At 34.7% G+C, this 21,822-nt stretch overlaps 1 non-coding gene across 1 annotated transcript; it reads right to left on the reverse strand.

Annotated features, from left to right (window-relative positions):
* Window positions 1–331: 331 nt before the first annotated feature.
* Window positions 332–438, reverse strand: LOC118547826 (U6 spliceosomal RNA). The gene has a single exon (XR_004923285.1). It is a non-coding gene; the product is annotated as a U6 spliceosomal RNA (small nuclear RNA).
* Window positions 439–21,822: the final 21,384 nt, after the last annotated feature.

Consider the following 21,822-nt stretch of genomic DNA (forward strand, 5'->3'; position numbering starts at 1 on the left):
TTATATATATGGTGAAGATAGAAGCCTTTGGTTGAAAGTTATGTGATAAGGATCAATATGCTCATTTTTAATTTCAGTTTTTGAGCTCTTTTGAACTTGTACCCTGAACCTGATTATAGCAATACTGAATTAGTTGCTGTTTAATCAATGTAGTAAAATGAAGAAAACTGTTAACATCTGCTTTCATTCAAGCCCTTCTCTCTTCCGCTAAGTTACGGTTTAGAGGACAGGTCTTTTAAATGCATTTTAGAGGCATTCATCCTGCCTCACTCTCACTGTAACCTTTGAGAAGAGTGCTAAAAGGTCAAAGTCAAGGTTACTATTTTTTTTTTTAAATATGGAATGCCTCACGAATTTGCCTGTCATCCTTGCTCAGGGGCCATGCTAATCTTCTCTGTATCTTTCCAATTTTAGTATATGTGCTGCCGAAGTAAGCACAAGGATGCTATTGATTAAGAGCATTAGGGGTTAAGTTTTCTTGTATAATGCTGGAAGAGATTAAAATCTATTTAAGGCTTCCAGTCTCTGGTTTGCATATAAGGAGCTTGGAAGTTGCCACTCTGTCTTAACAAGTAAAAAGCAGAATAGACTAAAAAATCAACAATTCTGGGATCTATAGGTCGGGGTGGGGGGAGACACAGGACAAACTACTGTCCCCAAGATTGCAGAGTCAGGCAAAAACAGGGCATAAAGTTCCATAGAATAGAAACCAGGGAACCAGTGCCAGGGTAGGAAAACCTGAACTATAACTGACAAATTGCTAGAGGTTCAGGGTGGACAATTCTGAGTGTTAAAAACCATAGAGGCCCCAGTCATAGGCAGGGGGCCCACAATATGTGAGATTTACCTCCAGAAACATTACCAGATTTCTATAGTAAATATGGGAGGATAAATCCGTCAGGCTTCCTGCAGGGGGAGGGGCAAAGGAAACATTTTGAAATACTCAGAGCATTCTGCTCTTCTTAAGAAGGTGTGCCCTCAGGAGAAACTAGTTTAATGGGAGTCTAACTTGCTGGGGTATTATCAGAGCCTAGCTGACCTGGGGGAAGGGAAATACCTAACTCCAGCATCCTCTAGCTATCCTCCACCACCTAAGTGCGGAGAGAAAGAAAAAAAAAAACAAAAAACGGAAGAAACATCTGTGAAATTTACTGTGCAGAGGCATAGGCTCACTAAAAGACTGAGACCTAATCAAAGGACTAAAAAATGCTGTCCCTCACCACCATATTATGAAGGCCTTTTTACAGCAGTCTCTTTTACCCAATACCTCATATCTGGCTATCAAGAAAAAAATAGAAGGCTCATTAAAAGGCAAAACAAACAAACACAATTTAAAGAAATGGAACAAGCATCAGACCCAGACACGGTAGGGATATTTGAATGAAAATATATTTTATCCATTCGGTGGTCCTTTGGTTGTCCTATGATGTATATTTTTGGAATATTATTTCCTAATTGTTTTGATAAGACCATCTTATGGCTGATTCTTACTTGCTCTGGGTTTAAAAGTTTTAGTCAAATGCTTTATGCTTTTAGGAGAAACTGGTTTTCTCCTTGATGTGTTACCACCATGAGTAAGATGAAATACTGATGACCAAAGAACAACTGTAACCTTAGGGACTTGGCTTCTTTGGCTGGCCTGTTGTAAACAAGATGATCTATGACTAACTAGATCTTATGACTTACTTAGTCCACTTGTCAAAGCTGGGGTCCCCCAAAGTCATTTGGGGACAAGTCCTTTTTAATCATAAATATTGGTTCATTTGGATGTTTCACATATGTAATTTATTTGTAATCAAAGCACAATTTATTTCTATGTTCTATGGCCATGAAAACTTACTCAGAGAGGCAGTGTTCTTACCCTTACCCTTGATGCAATTTTCACAGGTCCAAGACATTTCTTGTTCCTCTCTGATAACAATCTTACGGTTTTAGTCCTTCTAAGTTACAAATACAGTGTTAATTCATTATTTAATATATCACTATAAATAATAATATTTTAACCTTGCTTTTTCTCTTTTTGGCATCGCTCACCATCTTAGAGCTGGCAGTCCCAGCACAGATACGTTTATTCTGCTGCCACAGCCACTTTAAAATTCTGAAGCATTCACTGTATCTTCCACCTTAGGGAATTGACATTCTAGGATCTGGGAGTACTGCAATGGAAATGCCCATTCTAAGGTTTTAGATGGAAGATTTCACACCTTCCATACTTACCCCATTTCTTTTGGGGGAGGGTGGGGATTTCCATCAATGAGTCTCTTAAAAAAACCCACTCTCTCTGTACCTTGACCCTCTTTATTATCTCTGATTTGCTTGAGGAATCCAAGAATTGTTAATATTGACATTTTCTTTGTAAATTCTGCATATAGTCATCTGTCTTGTACTCATTTTTATTGATGTGTATCATATTTTTTGTCTTAATTGAAGCAGAAAGACGTGTGTTTTAACATCCTGTTTGTTACATGTGTATTTGCCTGGAGTGTCTCTCTCTTTTTTTTTTTTTTAGCTTTAGAGAGTGATAGAGCACCAAGGGGGGGGAAGGGGCAGAGGGAGAAGGAGAGAGAATCTTAAGCAGGCTTTACATCCAGCATGGAGTCTGACTCGGGATGCCATCTCACAACCCTGAGATCATGACCTGAGATAATATCAAAGAACTGATGCTTAACCGACTGAGCCACCCAGATACCCCTGGAGTGTCTCCTTTTAATATCTTCTTCAAGAGCCAGGGATGCTAGTAGGCAAGTGAAACAGAATTCAGATACTATTTGGAATAATCCCATTTCATTATGATCAACTCTCTTCTGATTAATTTGGCCTAGCTTGCCAAATTCAGTTTCTCTTAAATTTCAGATTATTTACTAGAGTAAGGAAAAAGCTATTTGAAATAACTACTATAAAAAGACAAAAGTCAGTGGGAAATGTTGAGCCCTCATATAGGAATAGTTTTCTATGAATTGAGTCACAAGAGCTGCATTTATTTTATAAGTTCTCCGGTAGGTCGGACTATTTAGATAAGCTTTAGGAACCAAATGGTAATGTGCACTGGGTCTATTCTCATTCATGAGGCTGGAAAAATATTTCCCAACTCATCTTTAATTGGCCTTTTGTACCCTAGAATCATAGTTCACATTACATGGACACTGTGAATTAAAGTATTGCTGTGCTATCTGGACATTCACATTAGTGTATCAGACTTTACTAGCTTCATAGGATTTACCAAGATAGGACATGAACATTTGAGGTATTAATAACTGATAATATTTTATATGGCTAGTTATTTTTAGTCTCTGTAATATGGTGAAATAAAGTTTTGTTCCTTTCCTGCAAGGTGTGCAAGTTTTTGAGCTATAGATTGTAACATTCTTTTATCCCTTAAAGGTGAATTACTATTAAAATTTAAACTATAGTTTTATACATTGCTGCCTATGTTTACCATATTTGCATGCTGGAAAATTACAATTATAAAAAGGTTTTTCTATTAAAGATTTTCCAGTTTATTTAGATTCAGTGATTTCTTTTTCAGGAAAACACAATCTTAATAGTTTGTATACAATGGAAGTAGAATCTGAGGCTTTTAGGGAATCATTTAAAGGAATGTTACGCATACACTAAGAGACTCCTAGAAGATGGCTGAACCGCTGGAAATCTCCTGGGTCCGGAAATGATGATGTGAAGCAGATCAGCATCACACCTCTTCCCCAACATGCTGTAAACGAACACGTGCCATGTATATGTCTATTAACTATGATACAAGAAGGAGAAATAGACTATTAATATATTAAGCTACCAGTATTTTGGGGTTGTTTATTTTAATTTTATTTAACTTAGTGAATCTCTGCTTGTTTAAAATTGGTTGCCTCTATGTTTAGAATTATTAGAAGGAATTTTCTTGGAAATGAGAACATTATAATCTAATTATAATATAACCAATATCACTTATCAGATGTATTTTAAATTAAAAGGCCAGAGTTTTAAAATAAATAGGAATATATGGACAGTGTTGCATTATCCATCATAATATAGCTCAACTATTTGAATATATTTGAGATAGTACAACTATGCGCAGCCAAAGCAATTCTATTCTAGTGAACTGAAGGGCCTGAAAAAACTTGCTAATGACAGAGTACAGAATTTTCACAGAGGGGAAAGATTGCAGTTGTAAAGAAAAATAGAAAGTGACATATTTAGAGAGAGAGAGATGAGTCATGAATTAACACAATGATGTCAGGAACTAAAACTTACTGGCATATTAAAGAGATACTCTATAAAATAGTGAATCTAATGCCCTAAATGTATCAAAAACTGTTAAAAATATAGACCCTTGGGTCTCAAACCAGACTTACTATATCAAAATTTCTATTTTTAATATGCTTACATGAGAATGACTTTATTTTTGTGATGCTTAAATGAAATAATTGTGGGAAGATCTTATAATAGTGCATCCAATAAATGTTAATCACTGGTATTATTGAAATTCCTGTGCACACTAAAGCTTGCAAAACGTTCTTATAGAAATGGATCACATGGTGTGATTACCATTTTTATAAAAATTGGTATTATATCAAAGAACAGTTGATTAGCCTAATAGAGGATTAAAATACACAGAAAATGGTCTTATTTATCCTTGGAAAGGTGGCAATGAACAAAATAATAACAAAGTTCACCTCTGCTTTTTCATTTCTACACATAGCTTAAGTTGACAGTGGACCAAGTGGTCTGATATTAATCAGTATAAGGAATACAAGAAGAACAACATGTTTTGTTAATAAGTTAAATTTTGGTTTTAGTTAAAACTTGAGTGGTTAATGAGCTATCTCCCTGGAGATAATTGAAGGTATTAGTCTGGAGCTCATGGCTAGATAGGCAGGCAGATTTGAGTATCAAACACAAAGAAATGATTGTAGACATATAGCCAGAGAGAATTTATAAAATTATGAAGCTGAGAAAGGGTCTAAGATTAAACATTGGGGGACACCTACTTTAGGGTGAAGAGAAAGATAACAGAATTAGATAAAATGAGAAGAGCCTAGTCTGAGACTAAAGATGGGAAAAATTAGAATGGAGTATCCTGGAATCCAAGAAAGTAAGTTTCAAAAGAGAGATTAGCCAGTGGTAAGAAATTTTACAGATATTGAGCATGAAAGTTCTGATCTTTTCACTCAAGCTGAAAAGTTCTTTCCTTGGACTTGTATAGTCCCTTTCCTGTGCATAAGATCATGACTTAATTTATTTGGCATTTCCTGTGCCTAAACAATATCTTGTATTATTTAATTCCTTCAAGACTCACTGAGGCTCTGTTGAGGGCCAGAACCTGTAAATCTTTGGGAAGCTGGGATGATGTATAGTATTTGTTTTCACAAGGTGTCTCCAAGTCTCTATATCTTGGCAGAACTAACATTTAAACTCTTCTCCTGCAGATCTTCCATGCTTGGTTTTAAGATTTGTTATGGCATGCCAAAAGTAGACTCTACTCTGTGATATGGTTGTTACTCTTGAGGCACAAGCTTTCTGATGTCTCATCTGTATGTTCAAGGTGTTAATGAACTATTTACCTGGTCTCTCATTATGGCTGGCTTGAACTCCAGTGTCCTCTTGCACTGCTTGATATCTCATATCTCTCATCACTTTTAACCCATAGCAGATACTCTCTGACTTTAGTCTTTCCCTATGTATGTGCAGCCAAGGAACCCCTATGTGGGAGCCCCGCATAGAATTCTGTGTCCCATTCTGTGAACAGGTCCCTTCTCTTAGGTGCTCTGCCCCACGAATTCCAGCGGGTCCCCAGCTGCCATGAACTCTGACCTTTGCTTTTTTAGCTCAATGGAATTGCTGTACTCTGTTTGGTATCCAGCTCATTGTGTTGTGATTAGGAAATTGTCCCTGGACAGAGAGATAGGGCAATTGTAGGGCTTACTTCATGAGTATCTCATCTTTCAGGAATCATAGGATTTCACTGATTATTGTCCAATGCCTGAAAAGAGTTGTATGTATTTTTCTAATTTTATGGTAGTTTATAGGGGGAGGGCTAGTTTGGTAATATATATTCCATCATAGCCAGAAGCAAAAAATCCCTAAGTTCATTCAGTCTTGAAATATCAAAATCTTCTTTGATTCCTTTCTCATCTTTAGGCTCTCACCCAAAAATAAATCCTTTCATTCATCTTTCTGAATGCCATTTATGTCAATTCACTCATTTCTGTGATCATTGCCACTGTCCTGAGACCATCATTTCCCAAAACCTTTATTGACTGCAATACCTTTCTAAGCAATTTCTCACAGCTGATACGTGATACTTTAATCATATTATCTGTTAACATAGGTTCTTTACTCAATCTGTACTATTTTAATCAGAAAACTCAGTTCTTCCTTAATTTATCTTTAAATTATTTTATAGCCTTATCTCTTATTGCACCCCCTATTTATATTAGTTGCTAGAACAGCTATGTGATTCCTAGACTTTGCTTATATTATTTTGCATAGAATGCTTTGATTCTTCAAAACTAGTTTTTCAACAAATATTTAAGTGCCTAATATGGGCCAGACATCATTTTAGATTATAGCATTACAGTACTGAACAAGATAAAACAGGGTCCATCACATTACAGAACTTATATTGTAGTGGAAGAGATAGAAATTGAAGAAATATTCACATAAATATTAATTATGCTTGTGTTAGGAGCTATAGCACAGAAACACACTGCATCTTTTTTTTTTTAATTTTTTTATTGTTATGTTAATCCCCATACATTACATCATTAGTTTTAGATATAGTGTTCCATGATTCATTGTTTGTGCATAACACCCAGTGCTCCATGCAGAACGTGCCCTCCTCAATACCCATCACCAGGCCAACCCATCCTCCCAACCCCCTCCCCTCTAGAACCCTCAGTTTGTTTTTCAGAGTCCATTGTCTCTCATGGTTCTTCTCCCCCTCCAATTTCCCCCCCCCCATTCTTCCCCTCCTGCTACATTCTTCTTCTTCTTTTTTTCTTTCTTAACATATATTGCATTATTTGTTTCAGAGGTACAGATCTGAGATTCAACAGTCTTGCACAATTCACAGCGCTTACCAGAACACATACCCTCCCCAGTGTCCATCACCCAGTCACCCCATCCCTCCCACCCCAGCCCCCACTCCAGCAACCCTCAGTTTGTTTCCTGAGACTAAGAATTCCTCATATCAGTGAGGTCATATGATACATGTCTTTCTCTGTTTGACTTACTTCGCTCAGCATAATACCCTCCAGTTCCACCCACGTCGTTGCAAATGGCAAGATCTTATTCCTTTTGATGGCTGCATAATATTCCATTGTATATATATACCACATCTTCTTTATCCATTCATCTGTTGATGGACATCTTGGCTCTTTCCACAGTTTGGCTATTGTGGACATTGCTGCTATAAACATCGGGGTGCACGTAGCCTTTCGGGTCCCTACTTTTGTATCTTTGGGGTAAATACCCAGTAGTGCAATTGCTGGATCATATGGTAGCTCTATTTTCAACTTTTTGAGGAACCTCCATACTGTTTTCCAGAGTGGCTGCACCAGCTTGCATTCCCACCAACAGTGTAGGAGGGTTCCCCTTTCTCCGCATCCCCGCCAACATCTGTCATTTCCTGACTTGTTAATTTTAGCAATTCTGACTGGAACACACTGCATCTTAAGTGCATTTACCATGCAGCCCTCCCTTAGACCTTAGAGTACATTCCTCTGGGGAATTAGATTTGAGTAAGTAGTGGTAGAAGTTAGCTGGATAAAATACTGGTGAAGGACAGCTCATAAAGATTTAGTATTAGTAAAATAATTCCTGTAGAAATGTATTATCCAATAATGGTTTTTCTTGTAGAGGAATATACACAATTTTTGTTTTGTTTAACTAGACCAATGTTGCATTTATTGGGTGTTGGGCTGCCCATATTAACAGGCTTGCTTAGAAGGTTGTGGTGGCCAGAATTGTGGTACACCAGACTGTTGTTTGGCTATGGTCTTGCTGTGTTTTAACATAATACAGTTTGTACATTATTTTCTCTTTTGTATTACTCCATACCCAAAGCCAAGAATTTTTTAACCCTTTTTAGGCTTAGAAATTGTTCCCATTCTCTAATTCCTTGTTATTCAAAGTGTATCTCATGGACTAGTAACATTGGAACAACCTGGGAGTTTATTAGAAACACAAAATCTGAAGACTATCCCCAGACTTACTGAATAAGAATCTGTGATTTAGTAAGATCGCTAGTTGATTCATATATATATTAAAATTTAGGAATTGCTGCTCTAAATCCGGCCACCAGCCTTGCCTCTTCATTCTCCATTATCAACTTGTGCCTTTTTCATGTTACACATCTGGTCATGCTGGGAATTATTAGCTTATCAAGAGTCAGGGATTAAAGTGCTGTAAACTAATGAATTGATTATACCTGGGATCTGTGGGGAACAGTCATAACTAACAAAAATTCTCTAAATTGTATTAATTTGGTGAGTGTTGCTGCAGCATCAACTATTGCATCAATCCATTGCTTCTCTCATGGTACTGTTTGCTTTCTTAGTTTCTAGCGGTTGCCTCAGTTGAGGGCCACATTGTCCCTGAGTATTCTAGGCTGCTGCCTAAAGGATGTCCTTAGCACAGTATCATTAACCCCAACACTGATGCACCTACCTGGAAATCTGCCTGTTTTACATCTTCAGTGCTGTTTCTAGGCAATCAGCCACTGAGTTGGGCCATGGTTTAGGCTGTAGTTAGCCAAATTTCTCTTTTTCTAATATTTTTCTCTTCCCCATTCTTCATCAGTAGCTGATGTGCCCAGATTCTAGGAAAGACAAAGAGGACCCATAGACTTAGGCAATTTAATAATTCTCTTGGCTCTGTCCAAAGAGTATATCTTGGTCAGGAAGAAAGAATTTAATACTTTTTTCCTCTCTCCCAGTCCCACAGTTGGGCAACCTGCCTGCATCTCTGGTTCTTTTTACCTCTTTCCAAACTTCTTTCTCTTTTTCTCTTTCTTTAATCCTTTTACTTCTAGCCAGTCATCTCCTCCCTTAGTTAATTCAACATAAGCCTGACACTTCTTTTATGTTTTAAGTTTTAGTGGCTCAAAGATTCCACAACTAAAATTTTGATTACATAGAATCATTACCCTTCCAATTAAAATGCAAGGTATTATGAGAAAATAATTTATCAAAGTAGAAATCAGTGTTCATATAAATTATAATTTATACTCTGTTTGAATTTTATTATTCAGGGTTTTCTAGAAAGATGTTAATTAACATGAAATTTGATGTGCATATTGAACAAATTTACTTATTAAAATGGAGTTCATAAGTATTGAGCTGAATTTTACTGGAGGGAAATAGGCTCTGTAGTAATTTGAATTCTATTTCTAAGATAAATAGTTTTACAGTTTTCTAAAATGAGGTGAATATGCAAAGTGGTAGAATTAAACCAACTGAAAGAATGAATGGATATAATTTTTTTCTACTCTGAAGCTGCGTTCTCTAAATAGGGTGCTTTTTGATACTTCTTTGTCTTAAAATTCTGTTTTCATAAGTCAGAGTGAATTAGGTATACTTAGTGTGATTTTGCTGAAGTCATTAGTCATAGCCCTAGACTTACTATTTATAATTATGTGTGTTTGGCAAAATTGGACAAAAATATGTTTAACTGTTTCATTCTGGATTTATCTTGAGGACTCACCATGATTATAAGAAATTTCATTAAAAGTAACTTAATTCTTCTGAGATTTGTTAAAGTAATTTTTAAAAACTTTAAAACATGCTATACTCTATTTTTCTTTGTATGAACATTTATACAGAACATTTATACCTGTTCTTGTTATTATTTTGTGTGTGTGTGTTCTTGCTATTCTAAACCATTCTAATTTTAAATGTGCAAGATAGTGATGTCATTAGATACAGCAAATGCTTGTTTGAAAAGAAAAAAAAATGAAGGAAAGAAAAGTTTTCTTTTTATTTTTTATTCTTTTTATTTAAATTCAGTTAATTAACACACAGTGTATTATTAGTTTCAGAGGTAGAGTTCAGTGATTCATCAGTCTTATACCCAGTGATCATTACATCACATGCCCTCCTTAATGTCCACCACCCAGTTATCCAGCCCCCAGCCCCCGCCTCCTCCAGCAACCCTCAGTTTATTTCCTATGATTAAGAGTCTCTTACAGTTTGTCTCCCTCTTTGATTTTTGTCTTTTTTTCCTTTCTTTTGTTTCTTAAATTCCACATATGAGTGAGATCATATGATAATTGTCTTTCTCTGATTGATTTATTTTGCTTAGCATAATACCCTCTAGTTCCATCCATGTCATTGTAAATGGCAAGATTTCATTTTTTTTGATGGCTGAGTAGTATTCCATTGTGTACATATATGCCACATTTTCTTTATCCATTCATCTGTCGATGGACATCTCCACTCTTTCCATAGTTTGACTATTGTGGACATTGCTGCTATAAACACTGGGGTGCAGGTGCCCCTTCAGATCACTACATTTGTATCTTTGGGGTAAAAACCTAGTAGTGCAATTGCTGGGTTGTAGGGTAGCTCTATTTTCAACTTTTTCAAGAACCTCCATACTGTTTTCCAGAGTGGCTGCCCCAGCTTGCATTTCCACCAACAGTGTAAGAGGGTTCGCCTTTCTCCGCATCCTTGCCAACATCTGTTGTTTCTTGAGTTGTTAATTTTAGCTATTCTGACTGGTATGAGGTGGTATCTCATTGTGGTTTTGATTTGAATTTCCCTGATGCCAAGTGATGTTGAGCATTTTTTCATGTGTCTGTTGGCCATTTGTAAGTCTTCTTTGGAGAAATGTCTGTTCGTGTCTTCTGTCCATTTCTTGATTGGATTATTTGTTCTTTGGGTGTTGAGTTTGATAAGTTCTTTATAGATTTTGGATACTAGCCCTTTATCTGATATATCATTTGCAAATATCTTCTCCCATTCTGTCGGTTGTCTTTTGGTTTTGTCAACGGTTTCCTTTGCTGTGCAAAAGCTTTTTATCTTGATGAAGCCCCAATAGTTCATTTTTGCCTTTATTTCCCTTGCCCTTGGAGACGTGTCTAGCAAGAAGTTGCTGTGGCCCAGGTCAAAGAGGTTGCTGCCTGTGTTCTCCTCAAGGATTTTGATGGATTCCTGTCTCACATTTAGGTCTTTCATCCATTTTGAGTCTATTTTTGTGTATGGTGTAAGGAAATGGTCCAGTTTCATTCTTCTGCATGTGACTGTCCAATTTTCCCAATACCATTTGTTGAAGAGATTGAAAAGTTCTTTTTAAAAAATTTTTTCTCTTGGGGTCGAGTTTTTTGATGAGGTGCTACAATAAGCCTGTCTGAAACCTCAAGTCTGATAACAAAATTCCTCCCAGGGATGGAAGACTATTAGGAATTGCAAACTCAAATGCATCCAGGATTGGCATCCTCTAGAGCAGATGGGGACTCTGACCTGGAGAATGCATGTAACACATGTGACATGCCTAATTATGAGAATCAGTACATGCCTTAAGTTATGACTTTCCACAAAGTATTTATAGTTCATACAGTCCAAATGCAATCTACCAGAGATCATTTTTACTACAAGTGAAGTTGCCTAATAACAAAATTGATATTCTATGTTTATCAGTTTTTCAGAAAAACTAGAGCTAGAAAATTAACCGGAGTTCAAATTTTCATGCAGAAGAGTGATGAAAGTAACCATACTTAATTGAAAGTAACCATAATGACAATAAAACAGTGATTCAGTAGTTGTAGAAACTTTCCTTAGTAAGAATTGAAAACCTTACCCTTTCCTAATCTGACAGTGAGAAACCACAGAGGAGATCTGAAAGTGCCTGTTGACTATCATCAAAAGTTAGTATGTGGCCCAATAAGCAGATAGTACAAGTCAGGACTAAAGGGATAGATAGGTTGAAAGAGGGTAGGATCTAGGACCCTAAACAAAAACTCCACTTCTGTCCACACTGACTAGATGTGTTTATTAATCCTTAGTGAGGAGAGATTTGCTTTGTGGTGAAACAAGGCTGCTTCTGAGTTGTACTTAGTAAAATTAATTGTCTCTGTGCCTAAGTTAATTGTTAGGTGTATAACATTGTTAATAAGTATGTTTATAAGTTGAGGCCACATCTTCTTAAGAGTATGAGACCTTGGAGTCAGACTGCCTGACCCTGTTTGACCTTGGCTACGTGACCTTCAGGCAGTTACTTAATCTCTCATGCCTCAGTTTTCTACCTGTTATGTGAAGATTATAAATATATCCTAGTCATCAGGTTGTGTGAAAATTAAGTAAGCTAATATAAGTAAAGCTCTTAACAAAGTGCCCTGACTATAGTAAAATCATTAAACAAATGAAAGTAATTCTTAGTAGATAGTTAGACAAATGTAGCTTGTCCATAATATTGTTCAGATTATTTTGTTTATTCTCATTAATAATGCCCAGAATTAATGACCCCTCTGAAATAATAAGAAATATATTTGATCTCTGCTCCCAGTTCCTGGTATAGAGCTCCTAAAACCTTATAAATAGAAGTACTAGGAAGATCTTCTGTTTTAATATTTGATCTTTGAACCCAGTTCCTGACATAGAGCTCCTAGGACCTTCGTAACTTCTTAAGCAATGAAGAAAGTATCTGTCACAGAATTCCTAATTCCTTCGGAATTTCTTGGGTGATAGGAGTGTATTTTGTCCTAATGAGGCAACTCTTGGTGGGCTCCTGGATAGGGGCTGATGACCAGAAAGATCAAGCCATGATTAAGCTCCATTTGGGAAGTTCAAACCAGGTAGAAGTAAATGAAGTGAGTCCAAATGACCACAGTGATTTTCTAGGCCAGTGATACACAAACATGGCTGTATATGTGAGTCACTTAGAAAATGTTTACAAATACATAACCCCACGCCCCACTCCACACTTACCCCAACTGTATGTCTGAGAATGGTTCTCTTAGAGACTGCCAGGTAGGCATCCACAGATGTAGTCATTGACAGCTGGTAGTCAAGGCCACCAGTTAGCACCTGCTTTATCACAGGTTCTTTAACTGGAACTGCACAAAATTAGATTTTGACATATACTGTGTGTTACCATTGAGTATATACCATGATTTATTTCTTCCAAGTATTATTTTCATAATTCAGAGTAGGAATATCAAGGTTACAAATGTCCAGACTTCCCAAAATTGTAGATAACTGAGGCACTGACTGCAGGTTAAGTCTCCACAGTCACTTAGAATATTTTCCCATACATTAAAATAAGCAGGCAAAATGCTATCAATTTCTAATGTATGGTGGGGTGGAGTGGTGTGGTGTGTGTGTGTGCATTTGAATGCACACATGGATATTTATTGTATCAGATATGTCAATAGTGCCTAGTAACTCTTCCTCATGAAAGGACTGTCTGCTCAGAAAAGCAGTTCTACACTATGATTTGGGCAGTAGTGGTCACTGGATGGGCTGGGAGTAGGCACTTCACCTTAAGACACATCATACACTAGTCAGTGATTTGTGAGGTAGCTTGGTATGACAGGTTCTGGACATATGACATTGGTTAAGAACCTTCCAGATGTGAGGGAAAAAAATGGTTCATACATAGAATCCTTATAAAAATGTAGTTGGCAATATTTCTTCTTATTTTAGAAATACCACCTAACCTATCTAGAATTTGTGTTCCTCCAAGTAGCATAGAAAATATTTAGTCAAATCAGTCTGTTTTCCTCTGGAATTAGGACTGGGAAGTACAGAGAAAACTGGCTGGTTGGTGAGAAGCGAACAGTGGAGCAGAGTGTAGAGAGAAACATTCAAGAGCTTAGTGGAATCAGTTAATGGTAAAGTCAAAGTTACCCCATAGCTCTCCTTAGTCTGTGCACTGACCAGTCAGTCCAAAGAAACCCAAGGCCTGATAGCAACTTAACCAACAGTGGAAAAAAAATCAAAAACAAAACCCAGCTATCTATTGATATTGAGGGGAGAGACAACATTGCTTTGAGTGTCGCTAACCAAAGCTCCATGAAAGTCATCATGTAGGAGATACCAAGATGGCCAAGCATAAGAACAGAGTTGCCCTTTCATTAGCCCCCATTACTTAGCCAATCTTTCTTTTCCTTACAAGTCAAAAGGTCAAAAGATTTAATGAATGCATGTATTCTCTCCAATGTAAAGCAAGATTTAAAAAACATAAAGCTTTAGACTAAGATAATATATTTTCTGCTAAAGTTAAACCATTGCCAGTCTGCATCCTATTTACCGTGGGGCACAGTCAGGGTAGGTGATAGATTTAAAGGGGCAGAAGAAATGTGTTAGGGTGATGGAACTGTTCTATGTCTTGATGGTAGTAATGGTTACAACTGTGTACAATTCCCCAAATCCATCAATTTATACACTTATAATGGGTGAATTTTATCTAATGTAAATTATACCTCAATAAAACTGTAAACAAATCCAAAAAAAAAGTGGTTTGGGTGGTGGGAGTTTAGGAGGTAGAGGAGACTGCTTCAGTTGTAGAAAAGTAAAAGTTTAGGTCAGGTGCTTCTGTCTCTTTGGAGAGGCTAATTATACCTTAACTCTTGAAGTAGAGGGACCTTCAAATTATGGGTTAAAAAGATTGGACACAACCTAATAGCCTAAATGCCTTATAGAATTAATAATACCACAGGAAATTTGTGAAAGATTTAAATTCTTTATGGGGTACATTGAGGAATTAACTCAGAGTGATTAAGCAATCAGCTTGAGGTTACAGAAAGAGACAATAAATTAAGAAAACAAAAAATTTTGTTGCAAGTTGAGTAATTTGGGGAAAATGTAATTTTTTTTTCCAGTTCCCTGGTAGGTTAGATAGAATGAAAGCTGTTTACCTTTCATTAATTGGAGATAAGTAGAGTTTCCAAACTTTAATATTTCAAAACCACATTATTACATTTATTATTGAATATCCATTTCCCAGGTTAACTTACAGTTTCTATTTCATGATTCCTTCCTTTCTCACCAGCACTCAAAATTAGTTGTATAGTTGCCACAAATTTTAGACCAGCTGATAGATAGTCTTAGGCATTTAAAAATAGCAAATGGTCAAATCTGACCTTTGGATTCTGACAGCTGAGGGGTAATTGCATTGAAATCATTACCCTTCCAGGGAGGAAAAGCTTGCTGAACGTTGACCCCCTGCTTAAATAAAATGGGGTTATCTATTCCATATCAGATGGATCTTTTGACACTTTGATGCCAAGTGTTATTACCTCTGTCTGGCCTGTGGATTGCTGAATGTTCTGTAAGTGTGCTTTAATAGCCTGAATCTGTCACAAAATATTTATAATTTTTTTTGCACTTTGAAGATTTTGAATTTTACTTATAACCATATTATTAATGAAATGGCCTATATAGAAGATGCCACAATGTATCATATTTACCTTGTGCAAGTAGTTATTCTAACACAAGTGTGTATTTTGGATCATTTTATGAAACTTAGGTAATATCCAGTGAAAAGTCAAATATTTGGTTAACCATGTAGTCATCATCTTTTATAAACTTTAAAAGGATGATTCACTTTAAAGAAGTATTTTTAAGTCAAACTAACATTCTAAATAAAATTCTAAATAAAAATTTTAAACTAAATTTGAAACTAAAAATTAAAGCAGAACTGAGTCAGATTCTGAGAAATATATACAAACAATAAGTTAATTTATTGAATACTAACAATTATGCCAGGTACTGTGCTAAGTGCATATACATTAATGAGATAGCATTTTCTAATCCAAAGGTATTTTCCTCCGTTCTTACTATTTTTATGTATATTCTGAATATATATATATATTCACACACATATGTATATGCTATGGACTGAATGTTTGTATCCTCTACAAATTTATATGTTAAAGCCCTAATTAACAATGTAATGGTATTTGGAGAAGGAGTCTTTGGGAGGTAGTAAAGTTAGATTGGGTCATGAAGGTGGGGCCCTCATGACAGAATTTAATGCCCTTGTAAAAAGAGAGACCAATCTCTCTCACATCAAAATAGGCCACATGAGGATTTAAGGAGAAGAGAGTCCTCTGAAAATGGGGAAGAGGACCACATCTGCCAGCACCTAATCTTTAATTTTCCAGCCTCAGAAACTGAGCAATAAATATATGTTGTTTAAGCCACCCAGTGTATGGTATTTTGTTTCAGCAGCCCAAACTGATTAAGATAGTATATGTATAGATTTGATAGCTATTTTTATTGAGTACTCACTGTGTGCTCCGGCACTAATCTAAGTGTTTTACATTTATTAACATATTTCCTCTTTACCAAAAATGCTGGAATATTGAATATTATTGTTGAATAATGCTATTAGCATTTAATGTTAATGAGAAAGAAATTGAAGCATATTTTCTCCAGTTCATCAAGCTAGTTAAACTCAGGCAGGCTTCTCTACAGCTTATGCTCTTACCACTAGATTCACCTCCCATATTTGGTAAAAACAAAAAACAAAAAAAAAAATCCCAAATCCAATAGTTACATCATTGGAAGGAAAATGTAAAAATAATGGTCTAAATTATTTAAACTTTAAAAATCAACTTTCCTATACCAATTCCTTTTCAACTTTGACTACTTTTGTCTGCATTTGTTAAGGAACCACTTTTATTTTTAGGTTATACACTCACTTCTAGAATAGTGTATTTTACTGTCTATCTAAATGTGCATTCCAATGAAGTAACACATTCTTTTTAATAGAAGAGCATTTTTCCTGCTCAATATTCTCTTAATGATACCTAAGAGCACTCTAAAAAGAACAGCAATTCCCTAACTCTTAGCATGTATCCAAGGAGTTCTATGTTATTTCCATATTCAGCAGAAACTAGTGATATCTGATCATTATTCTATTATAAGTAATTATCATTTTTTAGCTTGAATAAGTCTTAATACCTTGACTATAGCTAGTCAAAATATGACCAGTCCTTGTTGTCTATTGTGGAATGTAAGATGTGGCTGTTTCAATTGCATAATGTTTGACTAATGATAAAAGAATATTCAAACAAATATTCATGTTTGGCATTAACAGCAGATGTGTAAGTAAAATTATTAAGATATTTGATAATTGATTTTCCTTTGAGAGAATGCTTAGTTGTCTATCACTTATAACACTTACTTTGTGTCATAACTTATTTTGCCGAGAGCATTTCCTTTTTTGTAAGAAAAACCTGTTGGTTTACTAGAAGCTGGTGAAAGCATGCAGTAAAAGAAGGAAACTTAGTGAATTGTTGAGTCTATTCTTTTAGATTTTTAGCTGTAAAGGTTAGTTGTTTAAATTTTTAGCAAATGGGTTTGCAATTACTGAGATTATTCTCCTGGTGTTAAGATGGAAATTTTGAAAAATTTGAAAAACTTGTAAAATACAAATACAACTTGCATACAGAACCTATCAAAGACTTAAACTAGAAATATTCATGAAAATGCAAATTGATCTTAAAACATTGCATCTTAACATCGCATAGTTTGAAGCATGTTATATGTATTTTAAGTCTGGTTATACTAAAGGATAAAAATTAAAGGGAAGCTGTATTGGAAAATATTTACTTTTAATTTTGCTAAGGAAAGGATAAAATAAAAGTAGCAAACTAAATGGAACTAGTACTAAAATTATTTCTACAATGTGGAACTAAAATTAAGAGCAATTAGTCATGAAACAAAATTTAATGATGTTCTTTGAGATTTTTTTACACATTGTTTCAATCTGTTTCCAAGTAGCAAGTTTAAAATATTTTCAAATAATTTTTAATCAAATAATCTGATTAGTGTAAAGTGATTACAATAAGTTACCTAAATGGAAAATATACTGTAGTTTTAAGAAATTTTTCATAAAACAGTCAAGAGCAAAGGAATTGATTCATGCCACAACATTGTAATGAGAAACAGAACATCTTTTTTTTTTTTAAGAAAGCAAGACAAGACCCTCTTGAAATAAGCAGAATATTTGCTTATATGAATATTAAGCTTACAGATGATAACTTCTCCTGTATCTGGAACCATGTCTTACTTATCTCTGTATTTAATACTTCAGATAGCTCCTGACAGTCAATAAATTTGTGTGGGATGATTGAAATAAAATTATATCACAGTGCCGTACTAACCCTTACTTTAAAAAGAGAATTATATAATAATGGGAAGTTACTACTGGAAATTTCTTACTTTGAAAAGTATGTTAACTTTTGCATCTCATTAAGAGTTTGACTCACCTGGCAACAAGAGACAAAAGTTAATCAGTTTAAGAAGCATCTAAAAAATACATCTTATTATCCCTGAATACATGTTTTCCTTGCTCATGAATCTGTGGGCTTTTGAAGTGGCTTAGATCTTTTTTTCTACTTATTTTCAGGCTTGTGTTAATCATTCACTTTCTATTTTTGTTAGGTAAGTAACCCTGACTTAAATACATTTATCAATTGGGTTGCAGTTACCACAGAATTCAATACATCTGTTTGTGAGGAACAGTTTAGTGGGAAAATGGTCTTAAAGAGAGTGAATCAGGTACCTGCATTTCTTGTAATTCATGGCATTTTTTCCCCTAAAATGTTTTAAAATGAAGTAAATCTGCTTTACAACAAGAGAGGTTGAATTAAAATTTTCTGGGATATATGAAGTAGAAGAGTTTGCTTCCAGAGTCTTCAAGAAGAAAGTAACAATTTCACTGTGCCTTATAGAGCAGTTATGGAGATGTTAGAGGCTAAAAGAAGGGATTTTATGCTTTTTTTTCAGGCTTAATCATTCGTGCACTTAATTGTCTTTCTATGTCTTAAGAATTTTAAGCAAAAAATGTACCTAAAATTCTAGCTTACAGAATGAAACAGTTAAGAGTTAAAACTGGAAAGTTTTCAGAATTGTCATCAGACCAAAGCTTGCTTAGTTGTCAAAATGCCACCAAAACATATAATTAAAGAAATGCTAATTTAAAAAAGAGAATAACTTTATTGTCAAAGATTTTTAAAAAACTTAATATTCATGAGAAAGGACTACTTTAATTCATTTCTGTTGGGAATATAAATTGTTAAAATCTATCATCTATCTAGTATGGGAGCCTGACCATATGTATGAAAAACTTCGTAAATATGCACTCTACAAAATGGAAATTCCACTTTTAGCCATAAGTTTCAGTGAAATCAGAGTATGTTATTATACAACTATTAAAAATAAGATTTGAAGTGTATTTAAGGCATGGGAAAATTGCTTACAATATGACATTAAGGATAAATATAGCAAAAGTAAACTCTAATTATAATACTTTCAAGTTTTATTCAAAACATAGAAAATGGAAGGGAATACTATTTTTGAGTGTTAATACTACAAGAATTTTTTTTAACTACAAGAATTTTTTAAAAATATTTTTAATAAGCAAGATTTTTAAGCAAAACAATAAATGCTATTTTTAAATCTAAAAACTCTTTTATTTAAATATCATATTCCTTTGGGCAAATAATCTGAACATACTAATTTTTATATCCAATACCTATTAACAATGTTAATGGGGAGTTTCAAGTAAAATGATTTAAAACAACTTCATAAATGTTAAGTAGCCATATAATATTAAATTGAATTTTAAAGAATCTTCATCAGTGGTATTACATAAAAATGTATAGTCGACAGTGTTCTCTTTTTGTCTTTATAGATTTGCCTTTTCTAGACCTTTCATATAAAAGGAATCATATAAAATATAGTCTTGTGCATTTGGCATCTAGATGGGCTTAATGTTCACCCATATTGTAACATATATCAGTATTTTGTACTTCTATATTGAACAGCATTTTATTTTGTTTATCCATTTGCCAGTTGATGGACATTTAGATTGTTTCCAGTTTGGGACTATTATGAATAATGCTGCTATGAACATGCTTGCACTTGTTTTTGCATGGACACATTCACATTTTTCTAATTCTCTTGAGTATATTACTAAGTGTGGAATTGATGGTTCATATGATAAGTGTTTATACTTTTTTTAACTCTAAAAGATACTGCTATATTGATTTCCAAAGTGGCTGTCACTTCACATTCCTAGCCATCTCTTATTAACTAGCCATTCGTATATCCTTTGGTGAAATGTCTATTCAGATCATTTACCCATTTAAAAAATTGGGTTGTTTCTTGATTCTTGACTTGTAATTGTTTATAAATTTTTGATAGAAGTTATTGATCAAATACAGTTGACCCTTGAGTAAGATAGGTTTGAACTGAGTGGGTCCTCTTATACATGGCTTTTTTTAATATATATAAATGCAGTACACTACTGTAAGTGTATTTTCTCTTCCTTATGATTTTCTTGAAAACATTTTTTCTTTAACTTATTATAAGAATACAGTATATAATACATATAGCATACAAAACACGTGTTAAACAATTGTATATGTTATTGGTAAGGCTCCTGGCCAACAGTAGGCTATTAGTAAGTAAGTTTTGGGGGAATCAAAAGTTATACATGAATTTTTGACTGTGCAATGGTTGGCACCCCTAACTTCCCTCATTGTTGAAGGGTCAACTATATGTGATTTGCAAATAAACCTAGTCTTTGGCTTATCTTTTCTTTTTTTTAATGGAGTTTTTTGAAATGTAGAAGTTTTTAATTTTTATAAAAGCTAATTTATCAATTTTTTCTTTTATGATTGTGCTTTTGGTGTCTTACCTAGGAACTTTTTCTCAACTAAAGTTTACAAGGTTTTTTTTTCTATAATTTTTTTGTTTGTTTTAAGTACCTTACATTGAGGTAATTACTTATTTTGAATTAACATATATAGTGTGATGCATAAAGGTTTAAATTAACTTTTTCTTTTTGTTGCATATGGCCATCCAATTGTCTCAGCACTGTTTGTTGGAAAGATTATCATTTCCCCTATTGAACTGACTTTGCATCTTTGTCAAAAATCAATCCATCATAAATGTAAGGATTTATTTCTGGACTCATTTCTGTTCTATTGATCTATATACCTATTATTTTTTTTTTTTAAGGTTTTATTTATTTCAGGGTGCCTGGGTGGCTCAGTCGTTAAGCGTCTGCCTTCGGCTCAGGTCATGATCCCAGGGTCCTGGGATCGAGCCCCACATCGGGCTCCCTGCTCCGCGGGAAGCCTGCTTCTCCCTCTCCCATTCCCCCTGCTTGTGTTCCCTCTCTCGCTGTGTCTCTCTCTGTCAAATAAATAAATAAAATCTTTAAAAAAAAAAAAGATTTTATTTATTTCAGGAAGAAAGAAAGAGAGAGAGAGAGAAAACACCCAAGTAAGGGGAGGGGCAGAGGGAGAAGCAGGCTCCCCCTGAGCAAGGAGCCCAATGCAGGACTCAATCCCAAAACCCTGGGACCATGACCAAAGCCAAAGGCAGACGCTTAACTGGCTGAGCCACCTAGGTGCCCTGATCTGTATACCTATTCTTGTATCAGTACCACAGTGTCTTGATTTCTGTAGCTTTATAGTAATTTTTGAAGTCTTTCAATTTTATTATACTTTTTCAAAATTGCTTTGGCTATCCATTCTTTGCATTTCTACATAAAATTTAGGGTCATCTTCTCAGTTGTTACAAAAAAGCTTTGTATTTTGACTGGGATTACATTGATTTTTATGGATCAATTTTTGGAAAATTGCCATTTTTACTATTTGAGTTTTCTAATCTATGAACATGAAATGTGTCCTCATTTATATAGATCTTCTTGAATTTCTTGAATATTTTATAGCTTCAGTGTTCAAACCTATACTTTCTTTATACTTGTTTTAAAAAAGTTTTTAAGTACATTTTTTAGCGTTACTTGGATTGGGGTTAATTTCTTAATTCTAGTATCTGCATTTTGTTGCTAGAATATAGAAATATAATG

This window comes from Halichoerus grypus, chromosome 8 (genome assembly GCF_964656455.1).
Source record: "Halichoerus grypus chromosome 8, mHalGry1.hap1.1, whole genome shotgun sequence".
Taxonomy (NCBI): domain Eukaryota; kingdom Metazoa; phylum Chordata; class Mammalia; order Carnivora; family Phocidae; genus Halichoerus; species Halichoerus grypus.